Raw genomic sequence first — 6,212 nt, forward strand, 5'->3', positions numbered from 1 at the left:
AGAGCAGGAACCCAGGGTCTCACAGTGTCAGGGATGGGGGAGTTAGAGTGTCCAGAAGTTCCAGTGTCACGAAAAGCAATAAAAACAAGATTTTACAAAAACGAAAGAAAAAAAAAACACAACAACAAGACAACCAACCACAAATAGGAGTCTTGGCACTTTGTAACAGAACGGGTACTACACTTTATCTTAATTTAAAAAAAAATGTTTACAAGTTGCAACCAACTTCTATGAAAAGTCAAAAAGACAAAAAAAAAAAAAAAAAGAGCGAGCGAGAGAGAGAGCGAGCGAGAGAGAGAGCAAACAAATTCCTAAAAGTCGATTTATTTTTGTACAAAATAATAAAAAGACAAACCCACCACAGACGTAGAATCCACTTCTGTTCCCCGAGGTGAGCAAAGGGGGTCAGGAAGTCACGGGCGAGTGAGGGCAAAGCCTTCTAAGGCATTTGTGCTTTACCACAGGGGCTTGCCTTCAGGCAGGACTGTGGGGTTTTTGTGTTTCTGCCGTGTCCCCCCACCCCCACCCCACCAAACCTGCCCCCTCCCCCTTCTGTCCCTTTTTTGGGTTCTGATTTTGAGATGTCTCATCAACTGCTAGCCATACAGTGGCCACCATTGTCCGCGGGGACCCTCCTTACCGACTCCCCAGCTCAGGGATGGGCCCGAGAGAGGGCTGGCCTTCCAACCAGCCAGAGCATTCCTGTCTCCCTGCCCTTGTCCCCCACACACATACACACCCCCACCCTTGCTGTCCCCCGACCTCCAACATGGCCGCCCTTCCTGTGGCCACCGGGGAGCTGCCATCTTGGATCCACAATCCCCGTCGAGGTGGGCAGCAGGGGGCCCCACCTCCAGGGCCTTAGATTCCCCCTGCACCCCTCTTTTTACTCAAAGGCACTGACTGTAATTGGGGGCTGGCACCTGCCTCCCCCCAGCCTCTGGCCCCCACCCCCCAAAGGCCCGGTGTTGACCGAGCCACAGGCCACGGACTGGGGCCAGGGCTGGGGAGACCCTGTTGCCAGAGGCCAGGGCACCCTTCCCCCAACCCCTAACTCCCTGTTGCATATGCAGCCCTAGCGTGGGACCCTGTAAATAGACACTCTGCTGAGCTGAGACCCTTCCTAGTCAAAGCCCGAGGTGCAGGGGCATCCCTGCCCCCCCCCGACTTCCAGCCACTGGCCCATCACCCCGCACCCCTCTGTTCTGTGACAAACCCCATCTTGTTCTTGTTTTTAAAGGGAAGCTTTTAAAGAAGGCAACTTTCATTATTGTTTCTACAGGATAGTTTTTGTTTCCTCCTGCCCCCCCTACCCCCCGAGCCCATCAGCCCCCCAAATGTCTCAGGACACCCCCTCCTGAGGGGGGTGGCAGGGGAGCCCAGGGCCGGGTGGCCCCGTCCACACCCCAGTGTCCTGAGGCGAGCTCGAGTGCCCAGGCCAGGGACCCCCACCCCACCCCACCCCAGCTCCCAGAGAGGTTCCCTGAGGGGCTCAGCCCTCTCCTACACACCCCCTTGCAATAAAACCAACTGAAAAATCACAACTGTCGTCCTGGCCAGGGGGGTGACCTGACTTAGGGGAATCCAGGCCTCTAGGACTACGGGGTGGGGAGGGGGGCCAAGGGCTGAACCCCCCGCCGAGCACACTTTAACACAAACCTCCTTGGGAATTGCACTAAATCCTTGCCCCTAGCTCTGCGCTCAGCTTCCGCCAGCCCTGCCCACCCACTCCGCCTTAACCCCCCTCTTGCCGCCCGCCCGCTAGCCTGTCTCGGGGGGCCACAGCATCTGCATGGGCCCAAAGCCGGGACCACCCCCCAACCCTCCCAGCTCAGCCCCCCACCCCCAACTCCGCGCAATCACATACTGTATATAGACGTGGATCAATTTTATTTTTATTCTTTAAATTAAGGTCGTGATAAAGTGTTGCCAAAGATAACTGCTGAATTCTCGCGTTTCAGGAAACAAACAAACAAAAAACTATTTGAGGGGGAACGTGCTGACTGTTCAGAAAGGACACAGCAAAAAGTTTTTTTGTTTGGTTGTTTTTTTTTTTGTGGTTTCTTTTTTTGGGGTGTTTTTTTTTTTAAACTGCCTGGTACAAAAAAAAAAAAAAGAAAAAAAGAAAAACAGCGAAATTGTTATTTCCATCATCTTGGTGAAGCTGAGTGGATGTGTGTGTGTGCGTGTGTGTGTGAGAGTGAGGTCCGGGCACAGGGGGAGCTCCAGGCGGGGGCTCTGGGGGCGCCCCGGGGCTGGGGGCAGCAGTGGGCCTGGCAGGATGGTGGGAGCCAGAACCCTCACCTGGAGCGGTCTTGAGCCTGCAGGACCAGAGAGAGAGAGAAAGAGAATTAGCATACTTGCTGCTGCTCCCTGGCTAGCCCCTCACCTTGATCCCCACCCCGCCTTTTGAGATTAAGAGAAAAAAATAAAAAATAAAAAAAAAAAAACTTAAAAACCAGTGAATGTAAAGTGCCGGACCAGGCCCAGCCTGGCAAGGGTGTGGGTCTGGGCCTGTACCCAGGCAGGCTCCCCCGGGGCCATACCAAAGTCTGCCCCCGCCGCCAGCATGACCGGCTCGCCCAGGAGACCCCTCATGGCCCTCCTGTCTTGTCACCCTGTTTGTACCTGGCTGTCCCTTTCCTTTCTTCTAAGGGAGTGGGGTCTTGGGTTGGGGGAGGAGCCCCCAGCCCCTTAGAGGGTCTTCTGGGGGAGTCTTTGGACTACTGAGATCCATCTCATCCCATGTGGTGGGACAGAGGCAGGGGCCCCTCCAGGACCAAGGCAGTTCAGGAAGCCAGGATTGTAGGAGGTGAGAAACGGAGAGACTGAAAGAGCAGGAGAAAAAAAATAAAAATCCACACAAAAAAAGCAAAAATCCTATTTTTTGAGAAAGAAAGATATTTATATTTGCAGTTTTATTTTAAAAAGTTATTTAAGCTGAGGAAGCAGCCTTCCTGGAGCGGGAGTAGGGGGATGTTGGCTGGTGCAGGACGGGTCAGGGCCTGGGGCACCCCAGGAGTGATAACCTCAGAGTAAGACTAGCTCGCACTAATTATATAGATTTACAGGGGGGTGGGGGCAGGGCTGGAGAGGGAGGGGCCTGGGGAGACCCCCATTCCGCAGCTGGAGCTGCCTGAAGGCTGTGGCCACGGGTCCCCTCTGCCCCACCCGGGCCCACAGACATGAGGTGCCTTGGACTTTGGGGGGGCCAGGCCTGGTGGAGCAGGGCGGGGTGGCTCCCACGGGGTGCACAGAGCACAGAGCAGACATTCCAGAGACTGTATTTGAGAGTCTTTATAAAGTGTGGGAGATTAAAAAAAAAAATCAATTGATAAAAATGCACTTTTTGGGGGTGGGGAGGGAGAAGCTTTAAAAGTAATAATAATAAAAAAACAAAAAGACAAAAGATGATGAAAAACTAGACAAAAAAATCATTTTTCTTGTACATAAAAAAAACCACTAAACGCAGCCTGTTATGACCGCTGCTGTCTCAGTTGCCTGATTTTGATGTTTGTGTTTTGTTGCGGGCCGGGGAGAAGGGAGGGAGACAGGGGAGTGGGGACGGGGCATTGGGGGGGCCCCTTCCCTAGGGGCTGGGCCCCTTGTCCACACTCCTCGGCAGCTCCACCTATTCAAGTTCCTTAAGCTCAACCTGACCCTTCCTGCCAGGCCTGGATGCAGTGACCTGGATGCAATGACCCTATCTCTGGGCTCCTAGGGAGGGGTAGGTGTCACCAGCAGTGCCAGACCCGGGGGCCCCTACAGAGGAGGTGACCTGTATCCCCCAGGCATGGGTGGGTGGCACCAGGAAGGGACCTGAGGGATGGTGAGGGCAGGGGTGGACAGGGAGAACTGGCCAGGCAGGCTCCTCTATCACCTGCAGGGTTTCTGGAGGCCCTCGGTGGGGTGGCCTTGGCCAGGGAATCCCAAGTCTGCCAGAGGGCCCTGCTGACGTGCTCCAAGATCTGAGCTGACTGCTCCCCCTACATTTCATGGTGGGGGAGTCAGGCCAGAGCCCACTCAGTGGGAAGGGGGCTGTCAAGAGGCTGCAGCCCCCACCTCTGGTTCAGGGCCCTGGGAGGGTCCTTCCCACTTCTGTCTCCTAGACGCACTGGGGCCAGCAGGGCTGGGGTGGGGGTAGGGTGATGGAGGGGCCACCATGACCTGGGAGGCCCTGGCTGGGAGGTTGCAGAGTGATGGCTCCAGGGGTCCTCCATCAGTGGTGAGGTCACTTACCTATCTGTGCTCACGTGGACCCAGGCCTCCAGCTTGGGCTGGGTGGGGTGGGGGGCTAGGTGTTCCATGGCCAGATCCCAAGGGGACCTGAGCCAGCCATGAGAGAGACCAGAGGCCTCTGGTGAGGATGGTGAAGGATGACGGCTCTGCAGCTCCTCGGCCCAGGACGGCATCTTCACTCAGGTTCTCCTGCCTCCCATGCTGCGAGAAGTCTTGCCATGTTCAGAGAACTGTGCAACCATCCCCTCCATCTAGTTCCAGAACATTCTCACCACCCCATCAAGACACCCCTCCCTCCTTGAGCACTCACTACATATGCCCCTCTCCCACCCCAGGTACCTGTCCTTGTCTCTGTCGATCTGCCTGTTCTGGATGTTTCATGTAAATGGAATCACACACTAAGTGGTCTTCTGTGTCTGGCTTCTCTCACTGGCCATCGTGTCCTCAAGGTTCATCTGCAACGTGGCGAGTGTCAGCGCTTCGCTCCTTTTTAAGGTCGGATCATTTCCCACTGGGCTTCCCTGCTGTCTCAGTGGTAAAGAATCTGCCTGTAGCATAGGAGACTCAGGTGTGGGTTTTGATCCCTGGGTCTGGAGCATTCCCTGGAGACTGTGGCAACCCACTCCAGTATTCTTGCCTGGAGAATCCCTTGACAGAGGAGCCTGGCAGGCTACCGTCCATGGGGTCGCCAAGAGTCACATGCGACTGAAGCGACTCAGCACCCGCATAATCCACTGTGGATGGAGTGCAGTGTGTGTGTCGGTCCATCTGTTGATGGACACCTGGGTTGTTTCCCAACCACCTTTTGGCTGTTGTGAATCATGCTGCTGTGACCACATGAACACTTATGTACCAGCGTTTATGTGAACCTGTTTTCATTTACCTTGCGGGAAGACACCTGAGCAGAGCCACTGGGCCAGACGGCAACTCTGGCCAGGACTCGCCCACTGCGGCTGCTCCAGGGCCTCACTTCTCCCGATCCTCACTTACTAGCCATCCTAGTGGGGATGAGGGGTGCATATTCCCGTTGACTGGTGATGGTATCTTTCTATGAGTTTATTACCTGTGTGTCTATCTTCTTGGCCCCTCAGAGTGAGCAGGGACCCTCCTTGCATTTTGGTGGCTCTGTCTGAACTGGCCCAGCCCAGGAGACACACACCGGACCTCAAAGTTCAAGGTAGAACTTTTCCCACTGGACTGGATGCTGTGCCTCCTGAAGCCAGAAGGTCCCGTGGCACAGCCAGGAGGAGCATGGAGCATGGATGGGCTTCTGGCTTTGTCCTCTGCTCCTGGCCATGGCCCCAGACCCAGAGAGAGATGGACACCATGGTAGCTTCACCTTGACTTTTTTATTTGCGTTTTTAAAAAACAATTAAATTAGAATACAAATATTAGAAAACAGCGGCCCTCAGCTGCCGGTGCAGACGGAGGGGGGGCCGAACTGCGCAACCGAGTTTATACAGCAAAACTGAATTTGCCCTCGACCAGATTTACGTCCCTTTCTTCTCTAGACCTGAAATGATATTGCTTCCTGACTAGGAGAGTTCTGTTCATACAAAGAAAAATTATTCTGGGGTCTGAGGGTGAGGGGTGCAGGGAAGAATAAAAGCAAAAAAGAACTGCGGGCACAGGCGGTCTTGGAGAACCAGGTGCAGCCTCCAGGGGACAAGGGTGTTGGGTGGGGGGCTGGGCACCCAGTGGAGGCGTCTGGGGCCGCTGCGGGAGCCCCCATGGTCGCTGGACCACCCCCCAAGGCTGGGAGCCACTGGGGGGCAGGTGGGGCCGGGCGGGGAGCGGACGCCCAGTTCTGTTGGAAGACCAGAGTGAGGCTCCCGGGGGAGAGGGGAGCCGGGCAGGCCTTGTACCCGTCGGAAAACCCAAGAGCAAGAAGAGGGGGGAGGAACCACCCCAAATGGAGAGGCCAGGCAGGTCCGTGCCACCCCTCCAAAGTGGCAGCCCCCACCCCACCGAGG

The sequence above is a fragment of the Capricornis sumatraensis genome, chromosome 9 (genome assembly GCF_032405125.1).
Source record: "Capricornis sumatraensis isolate serow.1 chromosome 9, serow.2, whole genome shotgun sequence".
Classification (NCBI taxonomy): Eukaryota; Metazoa; Chordata; class Mammalia; order Artiodactyla; family Bovidae; genus Capricornis; species Capricornis sumatraensis.